Source organism: Talpa europaea, assembly GCF_964194135.1.
Source record: "Talpa europaea genome assembly, chromosome: 2".
Classification (NCBI taxonomy): Eukaryota; Metazoa; Chordata; class Mammalia; order Eulipotyphla; family Talpidae; genus Talpa; species Talpa europaea.
The window spans coordinates 2,615,054-2,642,354 of record NC_140068.1 but is presented as its reverse complement, the minus strand read 5'-3'; the positions used below and the strand labels follow the sequence as shown (position 1 = coordinate 2,642,354).

At 42.6% G+C, this 27,301-nt stretch overlaps 1 protein-coding gene across 1 annotated transcript in view; it reads left to right on the top strand.

Annotated features, from left to right (window-relative positions):
• Positions 1-27,301, top strand: part of PACRG (parkin coregulated) — a gene marked incomplete at both ends in the record, with an annotated part of 405,213 nt that overhangs the window by 546 nt on the left and 377,366 nt on the right. The gene's annotated exons all lie outside the window — the stretch shown is intronic.

Genomic DNA, 27,301 nt, shown 5'->3' with positions numbered 1-27,301 from the left:
GCTGGACAAAGGCGCACATAAATTCAATAAGTATTCCACAATAAGAATTCTAATTTAACCAAGTAAATGTCGGAGATCCTAGAATTTAAGGTAACAACTCTTTATTACAAAGTGAGATCAGCTTGTAAGAGTCGAGCAATGCTACTTCATAGGAAGTGTATTTCCAGATAGATCTTTTATGTGTATTTGTATTTCAGTTCTATTATGGTAGTAAAAATAAAATAGCCCCAATACCATTTGGAGGGGAAAAGGGTTTAAAATGCACACAAATGGTTTAGCTACATGTGTGATTTAAAAAAATTAAGGGCTCTTATTCATTAAACAGCTTTAAATTTGTATTCTAAATCAGAATTTGCTATTGAGTAAGCACCTGTCTGGGAGCGAGAGATTAAATAATAAATGCAGTTTTCAAATTTGCATAACTTAACACTCTGGGAGGATCTGACTTATTGTATAGCAACTCATTATGTTAAATGTACAACGTTACTATCCAGTGTCACATTATTTGCTCTCATAAATGTTGCAAACCTCATACTTTATTCCTAAACCACATTCTTAAAATACAAGGATGAAACCGATTACCTCTTCGCCACTAGCCATAAACCCATGTTGCTATACATAAAGATCTTCTGGTTATTGGAATGTGTGACACTTGATTTAAATATCCTGGAAATCAACTGAAACTCCTACTTATTGTAGCCACAGTCCTATTGCATGTACTTCACATTAGGAGGTGGCCTTGAGAGTCACAATGACTTGTTCATCATCAACATATAGTACAGAATACTATATATTTACACTCTAGTATAAATACTACAACCATTCAAGCTAATTACTTGTTTTTCTTCTACACAATGTCTATGATTACAAACTTGATGAGGTTTTTCAATGTTATTTTTCTTTACAGATGTAAAATATTGGTCAGCTTCTTTTTTTTTTTTTTTGCTAAGCCTATTTAGGAAAAAACATGATTCATAATCATGTTTATATTTCAACACAGCTTTATACCTAAAGTTATTGATTGTTCTGGAAAATCAAGGATTTCAGTAATGTCAAGTATGTTAAATATGCCTAAAAGACTCAAAGCATAGCAATGATGATGAAGCAGCCTTCTTTATAAACAATTAATTGAAAGAAATTATATTCCTATTTCCACATTTTTTAAGGAATGTCTCTTAGTATAATATCTGCTTCTTTATTGAGATCTTAAAAATAGGCCATTCTTTCATAATCCAGAAATCATAATTCCTGGGTGCAAACATTATTCACCCACCCATCTACCCATCCATCCATCCATCCATCCATCCACCTACCCAATCAACCAACAACAGTTTTCTTTCTTAGGCTATAGTTAACAACTAACTAAACATAGTTCTGAGGACTTGGACTCATCAAGACATTCCTTGTCCTTGGTATCATAAGGAAAAGACAATACCATTTTGTAAATTAACGTCAGTGGCATCGGTATTACAGCCCTTCCTTTTCATAGCCAATATTTACATTTCACCATTTCTGTCCTTAACTGTGTAGACCTTTTGTCGTTAAAAAGTCAAAATATTTTTACCTTTTCCTTAAGGTTTCTTTCTATTCAGAAAATACTACGCCAGTATCAACTTCTCTTGACGATAAACCATTTTCTAGTGTTTGAATTCCAGTTTAGTTCCTTCTTTCAAATATTTCCACATTCAATAAGTCAGCCTTCCAGGGCTCTCCCACAAATGACATAACAATACATCGTGTATGGAGACGCCCATGCTTCTTTGCGTGTGCTTTAGTAATGTAAGTGCACCGACTTGATCATTAACAGACTTGGTCAGACTGGACCAGATGGCAAGCTGAACTCCTATTTCAACAGTCACCTGTGTATGAGAAAGCAAAATTATTTACAAAATAATGATGAACTTAAATGGGCAGTTTTTAAATCTCAATGTAAAATATTGGTCTTCATTAGTAAGCAGTTGCTTTGCTTCCTTGAAGTTCTTGAGACTGTTGCTGTGTTCTCTGTGAAACAAACAATGACAAAATTCCTACCACCAGAGAATGAAATTAATGTTCATATTGTTGTAATGTTTGGCTTAAAAGAATCGGAAGGTTGCACAGTTCTTTTTCCCTTTAAAGACATTGTTTGTGGTACGGCAGAGATGATAACCAGCTCAGTTAGGGTACCGACCCAAGTTTCTGATGATAGAGAAATTGCCTTCAACTTAAGCTTTATATAGCACAGCCCGAGTGTTAAGCGAATGGGGGAAATAATTCCATATATACTATTACTCTATTTATGTAGAAACATTTACACTCACCAGTCATACAGTCATTCAACACAAAGTGGTAATGATCAATATTTGTAAATTAAATGTTAAGATACTGATTTGGTCGCCTTGTCCGAGATCAAGTAATGATAGAAACTAAGATGGAAGCTGTTCTCTCACATGGGAAGGCAGGTTTGTAGGCCACCCAGGAAGGAGGTTGGGCTTTGCTTCCCCATGAGATAGGTCCAGGGACCTGGGGGCCTTGTGCGGTTTTGCTTTTTATCCTGTTGGGTGATGCTCTGGGGTGGGGCGACCCCCTGCCGCCGGGGTCAAAGTCCTCCCCCAGGGAGGAGGAAGAGGCAGCAGAGGCCTCCAGTGATGGTGCGGCCCAGGCGCTGCCCCTTCGGTCACCTGCAGGCCTCTGCTCTCCCCTCTCGCCCAAGTCGGCCGGAGTCTGGCCCTTGAAGCAACTCGTGCGCCCTCGCCCCGTCCAGGAAAAGGGCCCCTCGAGGTCCAGCTTCCAGTGGTCTGCTGCGGGGGTTAGTTCTGAGAAGGAGGGGGCCTCGAGGCCGGCCCGCCTGGAGCCCTGCTCGCCTCTGGCCCGGGGCTGCGGCTGCCCGGCTGGCCAGTGGACTCGCAGGGCTGCTCGGCGCGTTTCCAGCAGAGCAGCCTCCTCTGACCCTCAGGGCTGGGGGCATCCGCAAGCTCGCGGAGGGCAGTGCTGTTTGCTCCGTGCGCGCAGCCGACACTGTGGTTCTTAATTTTGCACTTTTGTTGTTCCCGCGGGCAGAGAAGGCGCGCTCAGTGTGGGCTTCCTGTTTAATTTTTGTGACTAATGAAGTTAAAAATTCTGTAAAATGTCTATTGAGCATTTGGTATCCTCTTTGGTGAGGTGACTTTTCAAGACCTTTTACCTGTTTTCTCTTGTCTTGATTTGGCTTATTTGAAGTCCTTTTTATTTTATTTTATTTTATTTTTATTTTATTTTATATAAGGCACTTGTAAAAACATGTATCACAAGTACAGTTTCCCACTCTGTGGGTGTCTTTCCATTCTCTTATTGAGGACTTTCATCCCTCTCTTATTAAAATATATACTTTGTGGGGAAGAAATAATTATGTCACATTTTATTGATGCAATTATTTATAATGTGTTTCTTGGCCAATTTAATTGTCTGGCCTTGAAATGCATATACATTAAAACAAGACTTGGAAAATACATTGATCAGAACCGAAATAGAATGGGCAATAGTGAAACAATGAAATAAAATGTAATTAAAGTAAAAAGCCTGAGCTAAAGAAGAGGAGAATCAATCTTGCCATTTGTAAGGGTCAGTATAATGTATTGATTGAGGTTCAGATTTAATTCTGAGCTTCTTGGCATCTGTTGCCAAAAGTGGAAGATGACGCAGTTCTCATCACAGAAGTAGCCTGCCCATCCCTACAGACTTAATTCCCTACAGAGGATTCCGGCTTTCTCTCAGCTCTCTCTCAGAGAAATTAGTCATGTAGCGTTTTAAATATGTGCAATATAACCATAGCTATATTTTGCTTCTTACAAAATTATAGGAAATTTCATCCATAAACGACTTCACTAAGACCACCAAGTAGTCGACAGTAAAATGGTTCTTGAGGAACTGGATTGGGATGGGATTAAACTGATGAGCACACTGTGCAGTCTTGAGGTGGTCCAGTGTGATCTAAAACCAGAAATCACAGTGCCCCGGGGCCTGTTAGCTCTAGTAGTTCTCAGCTCTCTTGACAGGAACAGGAGGCCCCTGTTCTTATCAGGGTGGGGGAGGAAGTGTGTGATGCTGACAGTCCCAGATACAGGCAGGATCTGGGAAGGCATCACAGAGGGAACCATATTTGCTGAAATAGAAAAGATGAGGGAGACAAAGAAGATTAGGGGCGGTGGGCAAAGGCTCTGAGATACTGTAGTCCAGGCTTCCTGCTCATTCTGTTTACGATCTTTATTTTCTACATTTTTGCCAAAATTAATTATGTCATAAATTATATTAATTAAATGCATGTTTAAAATCCTTCAAATTGCAGACATTTTTATAGGCAAATATATATGTACTTATGAATAGTATATGTATATTTATACACGTATGTTCATATACCTCGCATATTTAGTTTGTATTGTATATGATTATAAGCTGTGTGAAACTTTATGGGTTTGTTCTAACATGCTAATAATTTATATATCATTGAAAGCATTTTTTTAAAAAAAAGATTTATTTATTTATGCACACGAGAACTGGGGTACAGTCCAGAGGTGCGGGGTGTGAGAGGATTCACCAGAGAGTAGGGAACAGAACAGGCGGATTGACTGAAATACACTGCTGAGGAGAGCAGCCAGGAGACAGGAGAGGTCTGCTGTACCATGTGGGTAGATCCCTGGCCAGGGATGGAACTGGTGCTGCAGTGGCTGGCGATAGCTTCATAGTGCTGCCACTTAACCTCTTGTGCTCAATCATTCACCCAGGTTGCTTTCAGGATTTTTGCTATTAAATGTAATGTTGAAGTAGTATTTATGTATGTATATATTTCCTGCATTTTAAAGATTCCTTGACATGCAATTTTAAAATCAAACATCCTAAGGATCTGAAGACTCCAATAAATGTTGGATTGATATTTTCACCTTCAAGTCTTGACTCTGCCTTAATTACTCTCTCCTGATTGGTAGAGGCTAGAGGTTGGGGATAGGAGCACCCCATCCTGCCTGCCTGTGTTGCAGGGATTAAGCTCAGCATCCATTCAGAATGTGTTTGGGAATGACTCAGAATCATCTAGAGATTTATGTAGTTCTCAATTGGTTGCAAATTGGAACTATCCATAGAGCTTAAAGAGTGGTCTCTGTGTCCCACCCACCAAGATTCAAATTTGATTGTCCCAGCATTGATTTCAACAGTCTTTATTTGGGTGATGGAAGGCTGAGCATTGTGCCAATCTGAGGCACCTATAAGGGTCTTGTTTTAATCGTGCATCTCCCTGATAGCTAATGATGCATTTCCTTTCTATCGCCCTTTTTTTTTTTTTTTTTTTTTTTTTTTTGTGGGACCCTCGCCGGTGGCTGGGGAACGAACCCGTGCTGCAGAGGCTGCAGGCAGCCTCGCAGCCCAGTGCTCAACCGCTGCACCACCAGGGGAGGCCCTCTATAGGCTCTTAATTATAGAGGTCTCGTCTTCTGTGGTGTGCCCATTCCTAACCTTGGCCCGCTGTCCCATTGGGTTGTCTGTCCTGCTCTTGCTGATGTGTAAATGCTATGTGTATGCTCTGAGCCTGCATCCATTCTGGATGTGGACTCATAAATCTTGTCTTGTCCTTGCACTTTTATTTTGTATTTTCTTGGATGCACAGAAAATTTAAATAGTTACATTTATCAAAGTCTCTCTTCATGGTTAGTAAAGTTTGTTCCTAGTTTCAGAAACAATGTTTTAAGCCTGATATCTTAAGTTTATTTTTCTTGTAATGTTCACATAGATTATCAGTTATTCAGTCACTAAGGTTTTGCTTTGATCTGCTCCATATGGAGACCCCACATCTGGTACCACTGATGTGTAGTGTCTGGGGGCTCTGCTCTGTCCTATTAGCCCATTTGCATCTCTCTGAGCTGGTAGCACATGGTCCTAAGTGCTGTAGCTTTACAAGTTTTGATGCATGCCAAGGTGCTTCCACCCATTTGCTGTCTTTCTCTGATGTTCTTGGTCTTTTATGACCATCTATAGAGATTTTAGGGTAAGTTGTCAAGTTTTGTGAAACTCCCTTTTGGGATTTTGATTAGAATGAAATTGAATATACAGGAAAATTTGGGGGTAATTGCAATCTATTCACAATTTGCTCTGGATTTTTTAAAAATTGTGAATAGTACTGAATTTTACCTGAGGTGATGATCATGCGGCTTTTCTCCTTTAGTCTGTCAATATTAATATAAAGTTAGTGTCATCTGATATTCTAATATTTGGTCATCCTTTCTTTCTTGTACGTGATTGTGATGTGCTTAAAAATTAAGTATAAGTGATTGCTATCGCTTTCATTTGTCAGGGAGAAAATATCTCCCAGTCACCCACCATAAGCCCTTGCATCTTCTCCCTCAGCCTGGGCACTAAGGCTATCGCAGTGTCCCGGGCAGCTTGGGCTGCAGGCCAAATGCCGCAGGCTGGGTGGCTGACACCACAGCTGTTTCTCATGATTCTGGAGGCTGCCAAGTACAAGATCAAGGTGCTTCATGATTCTGTTCTTGGCAAACATTCCCTTCTTGGCCAGCAGACAGTCTGGCTTCCTGTGTTCTCACATGTCCTTCCTCTTAACTCACCCTGAACCCCACCGGCATGACCTAACCTCACCCGACCACCCATAGAGACCCCACTCCAGATACCATCCCCTTAGGGGTTAGCGCCTCAGCATGTGAATTTTGAGGGACACAGGCATGGAGTCCAAAGCAGGTGGGGAGATGGGATTGCTCAGGGGGGCTCCACCTTTGGAACTGGATGGGGATCTCTCTCCCTGGACTTCACTGCTAGAACAAAATGATGATCCTATAAACTAAAACTAAAACTTTCCTTTAGAAAGAAAATTAAATATGTATACTGCACTGGCCTTTGCGAAAATGATAATTTATTTAATATGTTGCATTTAATATATTATTTTAATACTGTGTTTTTGAACAATTATTTTCATTAGAAAAAGGAAATATGTTAGGTAGAATTTTAAGAGACTACTTAAAATAGGAACAATAAATATCAAATCCTTTACCCTAGAGTTAATCACTCTTCAGTTATTCCAAAAAAGCTTGCCTGCATGTTTTTTTGTGTAAAATCAGTGTTTTGTCATATATATGTTGTACATATACTTTAAATTTTAGTACCTGTCGTCACATTCTCACTGCGCATTTATTAGTTTTTTTTTTCCTTGATTAGATTTACTTCTGGTTTGTTTTGTTCCTTTTGTTTCTCTGTTTAAATACTATCTCCTTTATATAATAATAATTCTGGTTGCCACATTAGATTTCTTAGTTATTTTAGAGTTATATTAGATTTAAATTAAATGTCTTAGTTATTTTCTTCTTTTTGTTCTTCCTTATTCATTTTCTTATTCCAATTATTTTTAAATTTTTTATTACTCCCCCCCACCCTCATATCCCATTTAGCCCTTTCTCCTGTCCCCCATCCCTCTTAAACCCAGAAACCTCACTTGATTTATTAATTTCTGCCAGTATCTCTGAATACTTCACTTTGTCTAATCATCTGCGATATAAATATCCAACATTTGTCTCTATGCTTCTGACTTGTTTTTCTACACAGAACGCCCGCAGCTCCTTCCATTTTTGCTCTAAATGATATTCCCTCTCTCCTTGTAGCCGAGTGGTGTTTCGAGTGCGATCATACCACATCTCCTGAGCTGGCTCCTATGGACCAGCGTTCAGCTTGTTTGCATGTCCTAGTCCTAAGCCCTGTAGAGCATTCGTTTGTGAGTTGATGGTTTCACATTCTCTGGATAGATGCCCAGGACTGGGATGGCTGGCTCATAAAGTATTTCCATATTTTTAAATTGTTAAGGCAGACCCATAATGGCTGCACCAGTTCGCACCCCCAGCAGCAGGGTAGCAGGCTCCGCTTTCTCCACATGTGCCCCAGCGCTCGGTGGTAGGGGCTGTTTTAACACGTGCCAGTCTCACAGCTCTGAGGTGGCATCTCCTTGTGGCTCTCACCTGCATCTCCTGTATTGGAAGAGACGATGAACCTTTTCCATAGACTGGCCTCCTGGGTCTCCTCCTTGGTGAACTGTCTGTCCAGACCCACCCCTTTGTTAAATTGGGTTGTTTTTATTGTTACGTTGTATAAGATTTTACTTTACCTTGGATATTAACCCCTTGTTGGTTGTGCCATGTGTGAATATCCCCCCATCCAGTTGCATGTCTTTTTAACCTAATACTTTCTTTCGCTGTGTAAAATGCTTTTAACTTGAGGTCATCCCAATCATTTAATTTTGCTTTATTCCCCTTGCCATAGGGGTCAAGTCACCAAAAACATTTTTATCATAAATGCCGTGGAACATATCACCCAGTTTTATTCTATACATTTTACTATTGCAGGTCTAAAATCTAAATCCTTAATCTATTTGGAATTTATTTTTGTACATGAATTAGACAGGATCCACCTTCCCTCTCTGACATGCAGCCAGTTTTCTCAGCACCTTTTCTTGAAGAGTCTCTCCTTACCCATTAGTGCTTGTAGCTGCTTTATCATAAATGAAGTATTGATATGTGAGTGGATTTATTTCTGGGCTTTTGATTCTGTTCCATTGATCCATGTGTCTATTTTTGTGCTGATATCATTTTTTTTAAATCTTTGTTGCTTTACAGTATAGTTTAAAGTCAGGTAACGCGATGCCTCTTTCTCTTCTTTTTCCTCAGAATTGATTCTGATGTTTGAGGCCTTTTGTGCTTCCATATAAATTTCAATATTTTTTGTTCAATTTCTTAGAAGAGCATTGTTGGTGTTTTAACAGGGATTGTGTGAAATCTAGATATACCTCTAGGTAGGATATTCATTTTGATTATATTGATTCTCCCAATCCGTGACCACCGGAGGTCTGTCCACCTCCTCATGTCACTATCTAAATCTTTAATGATAACTTGTAGTTCTCATTGTATTGATCCTTTACCTCCTCAGTTAGGATAATTCAAAGGCATTTAATTCTTTTTGCAGTTATTGCAAGTGGAATTATTTTCTGAATTTTTTCTTTTCCATTGTCTGTATATAAAAATGCAACAGATTTTTGTATGCTGACTTTGGGACCTTTGCTGTATCCCAAGTCTTGCTTTTTAAATATCTTCATATTTAATAGATTATCATTCTTGTTAAAAATATATAATTGTATTATTTTTAAGATTTATTTATTTATGCATACAAGAACTGGGGTACAGGCCAGCAATATGGAGGTGGTGAGAGGACTCACCAGAGACAGAGTGGGGAGCACAACAGGCAGATCCACAGAAATCCACTGCTGAGGGGAGCAGCGGTGAGACAGGAGAGGTCTGCTGCAGTATGTGGGTTTCTCCCTGGCCAGGGATTGAACTTCTGCTGCAGCGGCTGTGGATAGCCTCATAGGTTGTACCTTAACCCCTTGCGCCACGAGGGAGGCCCTATAACTATTTTTACTTTCCATTTTTACATGATTGTTTCTTGAGGCATTATTTTCCTCATGGAAAATGATGGTTGGGGCTTTATGATTATGTTTTATTGGGAGTTTTTTTTTTTTTGAAGAATCATTTTATTTATGCATACAATTACTGGGGTGTAGGCCAGAGGTGTGGGGTGTGAGTAGATACACCTGAGACAGAGTCTCAGGCAGATCTACTGAAGTACACTGCTGAGGGGAGCAGTGGGGAGACAGGAGAGGTCTGCTGCGCCATGTTGTCAGCTCCCTGCCTGGGGATCGAACTCGTGCTACAGTGGCTGGCCATAGCTTAATTGTGCTGAGACATAACCCCTTGTGCCACCAGGGAAGCCCTCAAACAGAACGCTTTTTAAAAATTTATCAGTGTGGCAGCACTATGAAGCAATCCACAGCCTCTGCAGCATGAGTTCGATCCCTTGCCGGCCAGGGAGCAACCCTCATGGCACAGCAGACCTCTCCTGACTCGCCTGCTGCCTCCCTCAGCAGTGTATTTCAGTCCGTCCTCCTGTTCTGCTCCCCCCTCTGTCTCTGGTGAATCCCCTTACCCCCCACACCTCTGGCCTATAACCCAGCTCTTGTATGCGTAAATAAATAAATCTTTAAAAAAAAGTTTATCAGTGTGATACACACACAGGTTTGTAGGCAAGCTGTGGAGAGGGCTCTCAGGTCCTTCCATCTCCATCCTGTGTCTGACCCCCCACCCCACAGGCCCACACTTGGTCAGTCTTCCCTTTTTAAATATTTGTTGTAAATATTTTAAGAGTTATTTTAAATAATAGCTTGTGTTAATATTTCTTTTTAAAAAGAAGTGCTTCACTGGGTTCCAATAATAAATTATATATGTTAATGGATAGAACAAGGTATGTTTTGACACACACAACTGTGGCGGCATCACAGGAGTCATAGTAATGTCTGCACCCCTGCCCCATGCCTCTCCATAACTCCACTGCCCTCTCCCCCAGCTCCAGTTCAGCAGTGATCCGCTTCCATCACTACGGATGAGTTTGCATTTTCTAGAATTTCATACAAATGGATCAGGCAGAATATACTTTTATCCTGGCTTCTTTTCAATCAGCATGGTTGTTTTGGTGCATCTATATTATTGCATGTATGTACTTCATTCCTCTTTATTGCTACACGAGTCCCTTTGTATGAACATAGCACTTGGTAAATATTGGTTAATATTGAATGAGTGAATAAGTTACCCTTTGCTGTTGGTGAAAGTTTGGGTTGTGTCCAAGGTATGGCCATGAGCTACAGCTGCTGTGAACACCGTGCACCCATCTTTGTGTGGATGCTTGATTTTCTCTCTTGATTAACCACAAGAGTAGACTATCTGCACCCAGTGGTCAAGAACTAGAAAGGATTACACCCCAACTGGTCAGCCCTGCCCCCCAGCTGGAACAAGACATTAATAACAAAGATGACAAGTTCATCCTTGTCCTCTTACACATCTTCAAAAGATCTTAGAATATGTATAAGCCTGCTTCTGCATCAGAATTGTTCTCTTAGGTCAATACTACATAGAGAAAGAGGAAAAAAATCACTCTTATTTCTTATTTTAGAAAGTGTAAACTGTATCATGGTAAACAGCAGTGTTGTCATAACCTGACAATGCCCATTGTTGATTTAATACCACATGGTAGTGAATATATAGCTAGTATATGAATTTATTGAAGTGTTGTTGCACTGGATCATGAAAGTGATGTCTTCATAATTTTATCCACTACATTTGTTCATATTCACTTTCTCCCTTATAAGTTACCCAACATTTATTAATGTTTAGAACTTCTCATTAAAAACTGAAATAGTTAGTGCTTTAACATTTTGTTTCATTTGTTGAGTTTCTTGTACCCGAAACTCAAATTTATATCTGCTTTCATTTATTTTTTTCCGAAGATATCTCTATGGATCCCTCATACTTGACAAAGTGCCAAGAAGATATTTCCGCCTGGGGCCAACAGCTAGTTTGACGCTGACCTAAATGCATATATGCAATGTAGTCAGTGAATTTTGAAAATTTGAAGAATAGCACATTAAACTGCAATAATGAACTAATAAAATCTTCTATAGCATTTAGAAAATTATTTCTTAGACATTCACATTGTCATTTTATTCATTAAAATTATGTGGGATCATAAGTTACACCATGTATTTCTGAGCCTAGCCAAAGATGGACAGATCTTTTCTGAATCAAATGATTTAACCTGACTATAATATGATAAGACATTTTGTTTGGGAAACCTAGACCCAGCATTTGCAACTAGATAATCCATCTTCAGCTTCTAGAGTAAAAGTCTAAGAAAATCTTTCCTACGCTGTCTGTGAAGCTCTTTCCACTTTAAGTGCTGTGGCTTGTCATAATTAAAGTTGTTATCTTCATATAGTCTCTGCCAGTGTGTGACATACATTAGCTTTAAACTTTCAAAGCCTTAAATGCTTCATTAGCAGATGAAAATACTACTAAAGCTTCGGAAGGTTTTCATAAAGTGTAAATGAGACAGTACAGTGAACACAGGCATGTGCTTTGCAACATGCACATAAAATGCAGTAAGTGTTCACGACGTGGTAGTTTTATATCTTTCATATATCTGCTAATATGTAATTGGCCTGTGCTATAAACCAGACCTTTGAAGATTTTATAGGATTCTCCTTTATGCCTTAGCCACTTGTGGTAGTGAGTTATGTGTTCAGGAAGGCATAGTAATGCTTATAAGTCACCAAGGTACTATTCCGTGTTTGCTTAATCACTTCACTGGCCTTTACCTTGCTTTACAAATGTGCTTAATTCAATAAGGAAGATGCGTCTCCTGAAGATTTCCCATTAGTGAAAGGGTTTTTAAGCCATATACATTATTTTTATTTGGGTGATAGATAAGACTCAAGCAATTTTATACTTTTTTTATTTTTTTTTTTACTTTTTAGGAAGCACTTTCAAGCTAGCATAACAGCTAACCATGTTGTAGGTCTATAAAAACAAGTTCATATAAGTATTTTAGCCTGTTATTTGGCAACTAAATGCTTTAAAACAAATAGAGATTATTCATGTTCCCATTAGTCATTTAGACATTGGTATCTAGCTGTCGTTTGTTTCTGCTTTAATGCAGTTCAACTGCTAAAATTAAATACCATTCATCTAACATCCATGCTGAAATCTTTGTCTTTGCAAGACAAATCAGAATTTCTGACAAAATGGGGTTTACCTGCACTGAGAAATTTGTCTTAAGTTTTTAGTGTTTATCTTAATTGTGAATATCAAATGCAACCTCTCAGATGAGTGATATTGGCAAATTTCAAATTGTCTCTAAATCTGCAAATATACCCTTCATTTTCCCTAGCCTGGGCCTAAATTGCTCTGCTTGCATTTGTAATCAGAAATTGATTGGGTTGCTGTGGAAACTGGAAAAGAATATTGCTTTTTGAAGAAAAAAACGTGGTAGAAGTACTGTTATCATAATTGTCTGACATCCTAAATGCCTATCACTCTCTGTAGTGCATTGATAAAATTTTCACATTCCAAGCCCAGAATGCTTGCCTCCAGAACACTGCTTTGTGGTCAGTATTAATCCTCTAGATTGATTTTTTGACACTGAGTGTCTTTGTTACATTTTTAATTTGCTTCCATACGGAACAATTTTTTTACGCAAAATAATATTCATTTCCATTTTATTCATATTTACAAGGCACATCATAGGAAATAAACAAGTACTGTAAAATATAAGTTATTTAGAAGCTAATCATCTGAAACATTTCAACTACTTACCAAGAAGACATAAAACTTGTGTAAAAAATTCTGTTGAAGAAAGAATTTTTAACATCTGGTAATAGATGCAGCCTAGAAGTGAGGGTCTAAAAAGACAATATCATACCCAGAAAGACAATATCATTCATTTACCACATGGAAGATGAACTCATTTGTTCTGAAAGGGTTGTTTTTTTGCAAAAAGAATTGAGAAAGTGAAGATTGACCCAAGGAGAGAGGAAGGAACCCCCAAGAAGGAAGCACAAAGGGACCTGAGCAGAGCAGGGAAACCTGTTGGGAGTGAGGACAAACAGCACATGCACCAGCGGCACTAATTTCCACTGTCGCCAGCTTCTCCAGCTTTCTGGAGACTTCCTTTGGTTTCCTGACTCCAGCAAAAGCAAATGCAGAGAGGTATCTGTGACTTGTGAAGTCTAAAACAAAATATTCCCAATCGCCTAAAAATTATAGGAAAACAAAGATTCACAAAAGGGAAACCAACCTGCAGAGGACCATTGATGGAGAACACTCTGTTCAGTGAGCCTGAGTTGAGAAGAGACCTGCTCAGCTCTAGCGTGTGCTGTGGTTTGCACATACTGAACAAAGACAATCTGTGCTTAATACTCCCAACGCTGTTGTCTGTTTAACGCGTTGTTGAGTCTAAGTTTGTTATTCAGATCCTTGTCGAGGGTATTTCATTTCACTATAGACAGGTGGGGTGTCCCCCACTTTTCAAAAGTTCACATTACATCATTTTGCTTTTACAACAGGCCTACATTAGAACCTGTATCTTAACCTAAAGAAATCTAAAGAGGGTTTTTGCTTTTATGACAAACAGCAAAAACAGTGTTGAGTGTTGGTTATTTTGGGGGTCTTGGAACACTCAAAATATTTCTCTATAAAGATAATTCCCTTTAATGGTAATTGCTTCTTCAGATTAAGAAAGGTTGCCTAAAAACACTACTTTTTAAAAAATGAAATTTTATCGATTTGCCATTTATTTACAAAACTATACAATCTAGGGAATTTAACTTTACACCTCAACTTGAACGCCTGCTTCTCTTGCACACCTGCCATGCTTCAGTGCCAGGATGTGCTCATCTCCTTTAGATAACAGGGGAAACCTGTCCTTCAGGAGTTGGAAACCACTGAGCATGTTTCAGGGAGCAACAGCGTGTGTGTTGAGAAGTTAGTTCCTGTCTTCCTTTTGAGAGCTGGGACACAGGCAAAAATATATAGCCGCCTTCATGTACTGGGCACCCTGCTGCACAGCTAAAATTGATTTTGCAAACTAGATTTCTTACTCAGTAAGTAAAACATGGGGAAAAAAAATCTTTCCGGCTGCACATACTATCATGTACACTTTGTTGTTGTTTTTCATTAGGTCATAATTAAATCAGTAATAAATCATAGTTTGAGTCAAAAGGGCATGCAGTGCAGTGTGGAGTTCCCCCTTTACAGAGACAGACAAATATGTGTGTTGAAGTGTTTTATGCATTTTTGGCAAATATGTATGTATACATTCACAGTTGTCAGACTTCATTGAGCAAATCTGAGGGTGCATAGTACAATATTACAGATTCATCTTGCGCACATTGGTAATCAGATTGTCTTTTCATCTGTCAGTTGGTCATGTAAAGATCTTTAGAAAGTGCCCATTATACACATCTGCCCATTTTTTTATCAAATGCCTGTCTTTTCATGATTCACTTGGGAGAGCTCTCCCATTCTCTAGCTCTCTAGTTCTTTTCTTGACTGTACATTTTGTAAATATCTCCTTCCCTTCTGCCGCTTGTCTTTTCACTCAATTAGTAGTTTCCTCGTAAACAAAATACATTCCTTTCAATTTTGTCAAATGTATCCATTTTTTCCTTCCAGGTTAGTATCTTCTTGGTCTTAAGTAATCATTACCTATCTTGAAGCTATAAAAATACTCTTTTTATTTACAAATAGATCTGCAGTTCGCCTGGGATTTATTTTTGAGTAAGCTGGAGTAGGATCAAGTCTCATTTTGTCCATCTGCATGTGTATATCTGATTGACTCAGCTCTAGTTTTTGAAAAAACTCCATAGTTCCCGGCTGTAACCTTTGCCATAGATTGAGTGTGTATCCGTCTGGCTGTGTTTCTAGACTCCGTAGTCTGTTCTTTTGCTTGCTCATTATGACTTTGCATTGTATGTTGCTGTTCAGATGTAAGTTTGCCAACATTTTTCTTCAGAAGTGATTTGGATGTTTTTGGGCCTTTCATTTCCAAATAAACTTTAAATTATTATATAAAGTTTGCCAAGTTCTAGAGGAAAAAAAAAAATGGATGCAGCTTGGAATTGCAGTGATATATATACCTCAGTGGTGAGAATGGGCATCTACATTATATTGAATCTTCTAAGCTGGGAAATTGGTATAATTCACTTGAATTATAAGGTCTCCTTTACTTTCTCTCTATAAACTTAGAGAATATGCTCTACAGAGGTCTTACATATATTTCTTAACATCTAGTTCCTAATGTATATGGTATGGTTTTTAAGGGGCTCTTCTAATTTTTTACTTACACAGTTATGTTTTAATTCAGGAGACCACTGCCTATTATTTTTATAATGTATGTGTTGAGTATTGAGACTTTTTGCATACATAATCATGTCCTATGTGAATGAAAAATTTTCTTTCTTTTTTTCCTAATCATGGAACATTTTTCTTGTCTACTGAGTGGGGCTGAGATTTAGTTCATTGTTGACTACATAAATAATTGTGGACATTCATGCTTTCTTCCACAAAGACAGGCTCCAGTATTTTACTATAAAGTATATAGTATATATACTATATAGTAATATATCTTTATGTTTACCTTAGATTTCTTTCATAAAGTGAGTGCAGTGATCTACTCCTGTGTGCCTACAGTTTATGTCTTAGATGTTCTTTTATAATTTCATGTATGTTGAGATGATCATATGCTTGGAATCAGTTTGTTATATTTTATTTATGAATTTTATATCTATGTTCTCAAGTGATACTGATACTGACCTTTAATTTTCCGTTTTCACATTATCCTTTTTGGTATCTCTGTATTTGGAGAAAATAAAATAAAGCTGTCACTGACAGATTAAGGAACATATCATTCAATATATAAATATGACATATTTGCTATGTATAAATGAGACAGTAAGAGATAGTGGTTACATTTTAAAGTAGTACAGTTATATTTTTAGCTTTCTCATCAGAATGCTGTGCTGTTTTGAATGTCCTTGTTTTCTCGATCTCTTACCTTCTTTGTAAAATGAGATATTTGTCATGTATGATTTGCAAAGCCGCTTCCAGCTCTGTCCCTGTGCTATGCACTCAGCTGATGCTTGTGCATGACTAAATAGACATTAACTTGTGTCATTTTTTCTACTGACTTTATCATATGCTCAGCCTCCATGCAGGAGTTTAAAATCCTGGCCTTGCGTTGCCCAGTTTTCCACCCATTGCCATGTGATCGCTTGGTTGAGTATTTGTGGTACTTTGTGTGGTTCCTCAGGTTATCGCAGGTGGGTGTGCTCTGTGCTGTGGTTATTAGGGATGTGAATGACAGAATGGCTGCCTGGCTTGGAAATCCCAGCTCTACATTCTATATGCCAAGCCAGTTATATTTCCTTTTCATAGTTTCTTCACCTATAAAATAAGGACATGAAAATTAATTGAGCTAACATACTCAAAACCCTACGACCATCGCCTGCTACATATCAGTGAGCTCTCATAATGAGTGTGAGGATATTGGTGTCCAGAACCTGAAAATAAACCATTTCCTTAGCCTTGAACAAATGAAAATAATCATGTATCTATAAAATGTACAATCTATTTTCAATATTTTTTTCAAAAGAAAAATAGTGTACATTTTTTGAAGTCTTGAACTCAAATAATATATATGTATCTTTTGCTGAAAAAAATGACATACTTTTAACCCAACATGTAGAAACATTCTCTGCATTAGGGAAACTTTTTAGTATTAAAATAAATTTTTTGTGCCCTTTACCTTTGAGCAAAACCTAGGCTACCTGTGCATGTGTTGACATGGACTTTCCTTTATTACTTCCACGGGAAGAGCAGGCAGAAGGACATGCTTTGAATGAGGGCAAACAGCCCCCAGGAATACAGAGGTGCTTGGATGATCGCCACTGATTGCAACTGAGCTGAATTATAAAATGTCTAAGACCAGATGTTATTAAATAAAACCAGAAATTGGTATTACTAGGCGTGAGAATGGTTTTGTAGATCAAGAGCCTGCCCTTCTGCTTCCTGTAGGCTTCCTGCGAGCGTAGATAACTAAGTTTGGACCTGAGGACCTGAGAGTACCCTAGCTGTGGTTTCTAGGTTATGGAACCATGAGAATATTCATGTCACCCCCTGTTTCTGAGAATATTCTTGGTTAATGAGAAAATACATAATAAAGCCTCCAGATCACTCCCAACGGCCGTGAGTGTAAGAGCCAAAGGGAGACACAGGGTGAGAAATGTTGGGTATTATCCATTTAAATGAATTTTATAATATATATCCTCCAAAATTTTATTTTCTTAGGAATTATTCGTCCATATTTACTGATAGCTATAGTAACTAGTGCCTTTTCTGTCGCTCTGGCAGGTAGGAACATACTCTGGGGACAAGAGACGTATATTTGTTGGCTGCACGGAAGTAGTAAAAATACTACTCGAGTGTCTTAGAAAATTAGAATTTCTGAACTTTCCCTTAACAGAATGCATGGCTAAGCATGAGCTCGTCTTTTTGCCTATGGTAATATAAATGGAGCGTCAGGTATTTTCGTGTTTAACACGGTGTTCCAAAGGGCTAACGCAGGAATATTTTTCTGGAAACGAAGCCTTCGGGCGTCTGTGTGTGTGTGTGTCAGCTGTGGATGCCCCCAGGGAAGCCTCAGGCGGGCCTTCCCGTGCAGGTGGTCTGCGGAGGGAGCCTTCCAGGCGCCTCTGGTGGGGGGAAGTGAAGCGGCGGGCAGGGGAGAGCTCAGCAAGGCCGCGGCTTCCAGGCAGACCAGCCCGAATCAATCCCACGAAGAGGACGCGAGGTTCGGTGTTGAATGGAGTGAAGAGGAGCGACCTGAGGACGAGGAGCGACTTGAAGAGGAGTGAGCCAGCCGCCCGTGCCCCTGCAGCCCCGGCCTGGCCGCCACGCTGGCGACTCCAAGCGCTGGACAGACGCCCGGCGCCCCCGACGCCGCCCGGGCGAGCCAGGCCTCCCGAGGGCGCAGGTGCAGGCGCCAGCCGCGGGGCCCGGGGGTTCCCAGGAACCCGCTTGCAGCACCCGCCCAGCAGAGAAGGGGCCTGCACCCTCCGCCCAAGAGCCTCCGAAGGGCCCCCCTGCGCAGGCCGACGTGGGAGCTTCGAGCAGCCCAGCGAGCAGGGGTGCGGCGGGCCGGGGACATGGCGCACCCCGGGCAGGGCCCAGCGAGGGCAGAGGCCTGAGGGAGCAGCATGGGAGGCTCGCGGAGGACCAGGGCGTGCGGGCTGGGGTGGCGCGGCCGCGGGGCTCGGGGTGCTTTGCTGGGACGGAGGCTCAGCAAGGCCAGAGCGGCCGGAGGACAGTGCGCTGTGGCGGAGGAGAAGGGGTAGGAACCGACGCAAGAGGATCGGGGCTCAGCGAGTGCGGGGTTATGGATCTTTGGGGGCGCTGTGGCTTCTCCCCTCTGGGGCACAGACGGGGGAGCCCCGCGGGAGAGTGGGGGCGCCTGGGAGGGGCGCCGGGGGTGTGCGCAGAGCCGACCCGGGGCAGGTGGGCGGGCAGGAGGGAGACGGCCGGGCGGGTCGTGCTGCTTGAAGCACGAGGCGGTGGGGGCGCAGGCCGGTGGGCGCGTGGGAAACTGAGTCCGTCAGGGCAGATGGTCTGGGGGGGCGGCCGAGCGGTGGGGGGCACCGCGCCTGCTGCCCACGCGCCCCCAACCCAGCCTCCCGCGGCCCGGAGCTGCCGGGCCCCGCTCGCTGGGGTTCAGATTTCATCCAACTTGCAGCCTCGGAAACCCCACTCCTGGGTTTAATGCAAGAAGAAACTTCTAGGCCCGCTTTGTGTCTCCGTCGCCCTCTGCGCGGCCAAAGGCAGCGTCTGCGCGCCTGTTGCACAAAATCTCCATGGCTGGTTTGCCCTTCAGCAATCTGGACCCCAGCGAACGTGTTTAAGAGCGTCTTTCCTTTTTCTCCTCTCTGCAATTCTCTTTAAATAGACGAGAGATCCACCCTTACTCTCCCCCGACGTGAAGCTCTTGCTCCCGTTAGAAACCACAGCCTGGGTTTTGCGTAATTCTTCACCCTCCTCTGTGGGCCAAGCCCTGCACCAGTTTCAGGTTTCTCCATCTTATAGGTCGGGAAATTGATTTATAAGGGCTAAGCCAATTCCTTAAGACAAAAACCCCAGTGATTTGAAAAGCCTATCTGAGGGACACGAAACTTATCTACTTTCTCTTGACAGACACAAGGCAACAAGGCTGGTAAAAAGCTTTTCTCAAGCAGGGTCTCCGCTGTCCTGTCCGTTGTTCCACTAGTTGGCATTTAGTAAGTTCCCAGTAAACAACAACTGAACAGAGGCCTCCTTTGTGGTGCCGGGGTTGAGTCTCATGCTGTCAAGCTATCGACAGCCACCACCTGAGTTCGATCCCAGCCAGGGAGCTACCCACAGGTCGCGGCAGACCTCTCCTGTCTCCCCGCTGCTCCCCTCAGCAGTGGATTTCAGTCAGTCTGCCTGTTCTGCTCCCCATCTGTCTGTGGTGAATCCTCTCACGCCCACACCTCTGGCCGTGTCCTTGTATGTGTAAATAAATAAAAATAAATCGTTTTAAAAAATGAATAGAGGACGCAATAACACAAAGCTTGACCAGCGTGGCTCTGATCTGCAGCAGGAGGAGAGATCATCCCGCCGGGGACTGTCTGCAAGGAGGGCGCGTCCAGAAGGCCTTTAAAACTGAGGACGACTCAACACGCTGGGAAAGGAAATCTGTTTACTCGGAGCCAAGGAAACACTGGAAAAGGAAAGGCCATTGGGAGGCATGGTCTGTCCTCTGGAGACACAGAGGATTCGTCTGGAGAGCTCCCAGATGAGGGGCCCCTGAGGACCTTGGTGGCCTTGGATTGACTCTGCCTCCACCAGGGAGAGCCTGTGGGAGAGGCCCAGGACAGAAATCATCAGGGCCTCGAAGCTCTCTGCTTTATACTACTCAGTGACTGTTAGTCTGAAAGGTCAGAAGTATGTGGAAGTATACGGGTGTTTGTCAAAAGACCTTTAAAAACGATAAATTTGGGGCCCCAATGGGGCTGCTATGACAGGGCCACCCATGGACTTCATTTCAAGTTGTTTTCCTTCTAGAGACTAATTTACATTGTGTGAGTAGCTTACTACTTGCGTCCTGTTGTAAGCTAGAGATGGCACATTTTAAAATCGACCTCACATATAGAGCAGTGAATAATCAATTGAGGAAGCAGATTAGTTTTGCATTTTTCAAACACAAACTTTGCTTTTTATCCTGATAGGGACTCATTGATTTGAGTACAATATTGTTTTACAGCAAAGTGTAACCTTGATTTATATTCTGATGTTAAGTATTTATACGACTATACCCTGGATGTGCACTATTTTATCTCTATAATTACACAAAATGGGCCAGGTCTTCTTTTTTACGGCAATAAACAATACATTTAGCTGCAAACACCCTGTCACGTGCAAGTAGGTCCTGTTTTCATGAAACCAATTAATGATCGTGGTAGGTTCTTTATTTCCCTAAATTTTAAGACTGGCCTCACAAAAATCAGAAGTATCCGGACTTTCAAATTTACAATAGCCATTCAAACTTTAAATGCCCTTGATTAATAAAAATCCACGTGACAGCAAAGCCTAGCTCTGCTTTTAAGCTGTTAGAGAGACCATAAAATGATGATGGCGGCAGTAAACGTTATGACGGTCCTAAGATGTTTCCTGAGGGATTCCGCCGTCTCCCGCGCTTCCCTCAAGACTGACCCTCTCTCCTTGAGAAGCCGACGGGGAAGGAGGGCTGCAGAGACAAGACCCCCGCAGGGTCACCTGTCAGGGCTCTGACAAGGCTCTGATAGAAAACCTAATTTACAGTTGAAGAAGCACATCCATTATCCTTGCGATTTTAAAATAGAACATACATCAGCAAAATGATAAAAGAAAGTGCTTAAGAATTATGAAAGTCAAGGACTATTTCATACCATAAAGTCACAACCCCAATTTGAACATTACTTTAAATTATAGTAGAGGCTAATGATATTCATGTGCTCTGGTCTCTGAAAATTAGTATCGCAGCATCCCGACTGCTGATAGCCTCAGCATCGTGGGCTCACTCGTGGCTCCTTCCACACCTAGGCGAGGCCAGCCGTGTTTACGTATGTGTTTACGTATGTGGTATGTGTTTACGTATGTGTTTATGTATGTGGTATGTGTTTACGTATGTGTTTACATACATGTTTATGAACCAGGGTGCAGCAGACCCTCGCTCCGACTTCAATAATGATTTTTTCTTCTATTGACTCACATTACAAGCGCAGCCCTGTGTTATTTCCGATCAAGCTCCAGTTGGCACAACTTGCTAGTTCGGTTCTTGCTCGCTCCTGACTCTTCTTGTCTACGGCTCTGATCAAACGAACAATTATTGGAATGTGTTTTTAAAAACTCTGCTGTCCTCTTCAGATGCAAATAAACTCTTTTAAAGTAAAGCATGGAGACAAGGCCTTGGATTTGTGTTACGTATTTTTTAGTTCTTGAACAGATGCGCTGAGCGGTCTGTCCCCCACGACACAAGCCACCGACTGCAGTGACCGACCCAGCAGGTGGGCGCAGCCCTCACCTCGAACGACCGTCGAGGCTCGTTGCCGCCTGGCAGTGAGCGACCTCGGCACCTCGGGGAGCAGCATCCTCCTTTTTCAGGCCCGCCCGGCAGCCCGAGGTATTGGCCGAGGGACCGTCCCGTGGAGACGGTTCTGGGCCTCCCCGTGGACGGGGTCGCGCTACGTGGAGCCTCCGTGGCTGCGGCCCCCGTGAGCGTCGTTTTCGGGGGTCCTCCGTGGAGGGGCTTCGCTGACTTTTATGCTCAAATAACATCCCGTTGTGCGAGCACCCGACCCCCGGGACCCCGCCGGCGTGGGAGGGGCGGGTGCTGCGGCCACCTCGTTGGAGCAGCGCGCAGGTGCCGAGGGCTGCGGGGGTCGCCCCGCAGGGGGTGCGCGCGGAGAGGGGCCTGGATGGGGCCGGCGAGCGCGGCCAGCAGCCTCCCCGCTCCCTCTTCCTCCTGTGTTTCCAGGTCGAGCCTTTCCAGTCACTTCTTCACGTTTCCATACAGTGCGAGATGCTTATTTCTGGTTATTTTACCTTTGATAGATCCTCTATTTTTCATGTTTTCCTGGAACAGCCGTGCATGCTAACGGTGCCGGCGTCGGGCGCGCATCACTGGAGAAGACATCTGTGCATCCTCCATTCAGCATTCAGTTCACCACCGAACTGCAATTCTTTCCGTCAATACACAGTCGACTATCTCTGGAGAGCCTTACTCTTGGGTCCAAGATCCCACACTGGGCCGCAGATGCCCTGGTGGTGCCCTTGATGCCAGTACAGACTCCCGGGGGCCCAGCCCCGTGGACCGCCACGGCTCTCGGCTTTGGGCCTCACGTGGGCCAAGGTCTTTGCCACCGTGTTGTCTCTGCGCGCTCCCGGCGAGGACCCGCGCTGGGCCAGCAGCCCTGCCTTCTCCACGCCCCAGGGTCCTCATGCACCAGGTTGAGCTCATCTATCAATCATCCACATTTCTATTATCTATCAGTCACCTGTCTGTCTGTCTGTCTGCATACCTACCTTTAGAACTATTTGATTCAACAGGGTGAGATGTTGTTTGAATTTGAGACTTGACTCCTTATCTATCTGCGCACCCCATAATAAATTTCAGGCCCCTCTTCTGAGGCCTTCTGAGGGGTGGAGGGGGGAAAACCGAGAGCCAAGTTCTCCCCACTCGGACAGTTCCCAGGCTTTCACCCCTTCCCTCTCCCCCACCCCACGAGTCCATAAAACTTGAAGGCCCCTTTATTTAAAGCTCCCTCAAGAATAAGATGGGGCCTCCCCGGTGGCACAGTGGTTGAGCGCTGGGCTGCAAAGCTGCCCGCAGCCTCTGCAGCGCCGGTTCGATCCCCTGCCACAGGGTGAGGGTCCCGCATGGCACGTAGACCTCTCCTGCCACCTGCTGCTCCCCTCAGCAGTGTAATTTGGTCCTTCTGCCTGCTCTGCTCCCTGCTCTGGCTCTGGTGAATTCTCTCACCCTCCCGCGCTTCTGACTGTACCCAGTGCTTGTATAAATAAATAAATAAATCTTAAAAAAAATAATAATAAGATGACCCCTCAACAAGTGCTCATTCCCCAGGAGGAAATGCACAGGAGTCCATGATTACCCAGAGCTCTGGGGCCTTGTGACAGGAGCACGGTCCCCATGGGGCTCTGCGCTCACTTGCCAAAGCAGCCCAACCTCCTCGTCTTCAACATAGGCCTTTAGGGGAACACAGACATTCAAAACACAGCAATTATCCTTCTTGCAAGTAGCCTAACTAGGAAAACTTACCAAAAGACCATTTGCTTTTAAATCTAAAATTACACTGGGCCTCCCCGGTGGCGCAGCAGTTGAGCGCTGGGTTGCAAAGCTGCTGGCAACCTTTGAAGCGCCAGTTCTATCCCCGGCCGCCGGCGAGGGTCCCCCATGGCGCGCAGACCTCTCCTGCCGCCCGCTGCTCCCCTCAGCAGTGTCCTTCGGTCCTTCTGCCTGTTCTGCTCCCCGCTCTGGCTCTGGTGAATTCTCTCACCCTTCTGCGCTTCTGACTGTACCCGGTGCTTGTATAAATAAATAAATAAATCTTAAAAAAAAAAAAAAAAAGAAGTAAAGGATAGTGCAAAGAATGATTTAAAAAAAATAAAATTACACTATGTAAGTGTCACGCTGATGTATTAATATGGAAGCTGTGGCTGGTAATATCGCCACAGACTCCAGTTGGTTACATAGAGTGTATTAGTCCTCTGGATTTTCCAGATGTTTTTCTTCTATACACAAATTTTCAAAATGATCAAATTACAGCAGTTTTATTATCCCCCCCTCTATTTAATTTCTATCAGCTACTCCAGGCCTACCCAAAGGAACTATTCAGTTTCAAAGTGCATGAGCTAAGGAGAGCCCCTCCCATCTGGACAGCCTCTGCATTTTCTTAGAGAAATTTTGGAACGATGCTAGCGGATTTTCACCTTGAAGTCCATGGACACAGACCTTTCAAACTCCCTACTATCTCCGTGCTGTATTCCACTCTAGGTATCTTTTTCAAAAATAACCACATTGCAATTGAGCATCCGTGGAGGCTTTCACAACCCTGGCTGAGCACTCCTTAGTCCACGCAGCCCTGCCTGCAACTGCGTCTCCTCCATCCACGCCATGTGGTTGGCCTTTTCTCTAGGCATTTTTCCTTTGCTGTTACATTCTTGAAGTTTCCAAACTTTCTCTTAATCTGGGGCCAAAACACATTCAAATTTGGCTCAGTTTTCCAGCCACATACCATCCATTTTTTTCCTTTCTCCCATTCCAGCAATCACGTGTCCTCATCTTGGTGCACCTGAGGCCCACTGTGGACACTTCCTGCGTGTTGCCTGGGGTCCTGGGTCTACACTGGCTGTTTCACCATCATTCCTCGCCACCTCTTTCCTAGTATTGTGATACCCACATTCATCCCGTGGCACACACAGCCTGTCCTGGGGTGTGCTTTGATCCCTCATGCTACTTTTTGCTTAACAGGCATGTTTTAATAATCATAAAAGACCCTGAAAAACAAGTGCAAATATAGCAACCATTTCGCAGACTGCTCCACAACCTAGCCAATGCATGTCATCTCTGGGTAAAGGAAACACTTGCCCAGATGCATGGCTTTCTATTGACTAAATTTCATAGACTTAATTTTTTATAAATACGGGAGCTTCCCTAGTCACCTTTATATAAAGGCTACATTATGTTTTATATGAAAATCCCTACCTAACTTTAGTTTATAACCAAGCCACTCTTTCTGCTATCCCTTATAAATTAAAATAAAATACATTCAGCTTTTAAAAAGTCAATAGATTATAAATTCTGAAAGTAAGAGACACCACCATCCCCCCATTTGGTTACTTTACTAAATCACAGTTTGAATTATTGGGTTGAATGTCCTTGACACCATACCCCAGGAAAAGTCTATTTAATCCATCTCTGCAAATACTTATTAACGTGTGAACTTTGATAATCTTCTCATGTCATGAGGGACAGTAGGTTCCCGCCCACACCACTTTAGAAGCCTACCATCTCTCTTACAGGATTATACGCTTCTCTCATTTTATGATTTTAAAGCAAATGAAAGTGACAGTTGTTTCTGGGTTTTTGTGTGTGCACATGTAACTAGGCGGTGATTACTGTGATTATTGTGCAAGCAGATTGGTGTTCTCGTCTGTAACATAGACTGTCATACCCCCCACGGAGTTAATGGCATTGAAGAGAAATAGCAGAGAGACTAGATTTCTTTTGTACTCTTGGCGTACACCTTCCTCAAATTATGTTAAAATTAATTAGCATGAAACTGTACAATAAAGTAAAGGAGAAACACGTATAATGGATACTCACAGCTGCTGGCATCTTCTCAAGATAAAGCAGGTAGTGATTTGAAAAAATGATGAGAATAACCATCAGGAACATATTGGCAGCCAAGTGCTCTGAAGAATAGCATATTCACTTTATTGTGCTATTAATGAAATACTCGTTGTCACGACGTGTACGAGGCAGTGTCTCAGGCAGTGGTAAATGAAACCTCTTCCGCCCTTTAAGCAGGGGGTAGAACAGCTATAGAAACAACCAAATTTCAGAGGAGAATAAAATAAACTGCAGTAGGGGACCACAGAAGGAGAAATTACCTCTCGTGTGGGAAGATGGAAGAAGGATATTGAAAGGCTGTTTGCATACTATTTTGGATTTGATGATAAGATGGAAGGGCATGTGGGTAATCACAAAGATGTAAAAACACAAATGTTCCCAGTAAATAATTAAATTATATTGTTAAAATATAATAGGGCTTCTACTGAGGCATGACAGATCAAATCAGATGTACTTATTCCCCGTCTTTTACTAAGGCCACTGAAATAATAGAAAGGGGTTATTGAGAAAAAATATACATAAAGTCACAAAGGCACAAGAATAACTATGCGAGCCACACAATCTTGGAAGTTGTCTACTTTAAGCAAAATGGGCTGCTGATTTACTACAAAAAATGAGCTATTTTGAGAATAGCCAAAAGCATTGCAATTACAGATATACCAGCTCTGCATCTGGCTTAGCCAATCAACAGCATAAAATAAAATCATGGGAGACGCGTATGTGTGAAAAGGTGAGGCGGGTGGGGATGTTCTGAACAAGAGCTCATTGGATGAGCGTGTACACCAGTGGGCATGGTTTCTCATTGGCTGAGCTGCAGCTTGTCCCTTGGCACAGCTGTTGCGGGCAGTAGAGGACTTCCTGGCTTGTGAGGGCCAGGGTAGCCCACTTCTGCTCTGGCCAGGGCAAGTGTATGCAAATGGCGGCAGGCGATAATGTGAGAGCGCCCTCTACAGGCCTTCCCACTCCCATGTCCCATAAGATTGCCTTATTTGTTTTTAATTTTTTTAAAGATTTATTTATGCATGCAAGAACTGGGGTACAGGATAGAGGTGCAGGGGTGAGAGGATTCACCAGAGACAGAGTGGGGAGAACAGGCAGACTGACTGAAAAACACTGCTGAGGGGAGCAGCAGGGAGACAGGAGAGGTCTGCTGCGCCATGTGGGTATCTCCCTGGCTGGGGATTGAACTCGTGCCGCAGAGGCTGCGGATAGCTTCACAGGTTGCATCTTAACCCCTTGCGCCACCAGGGAAGCCCAGATTGCCTGATTTAACATGCACACTTTTCATAAAGCTTTCAGGGGTGTAAGTGAATATTGTGCAACCATCCCAGGTGGGACAGGTTCACTGTTGATTTGGGCAAATGGAAGAATCTTGGCACCTTAGAGGTGTCTGACTTGCCTTTAATGCTGAAACGGGGGCCCATGTCTACAGGAAGGC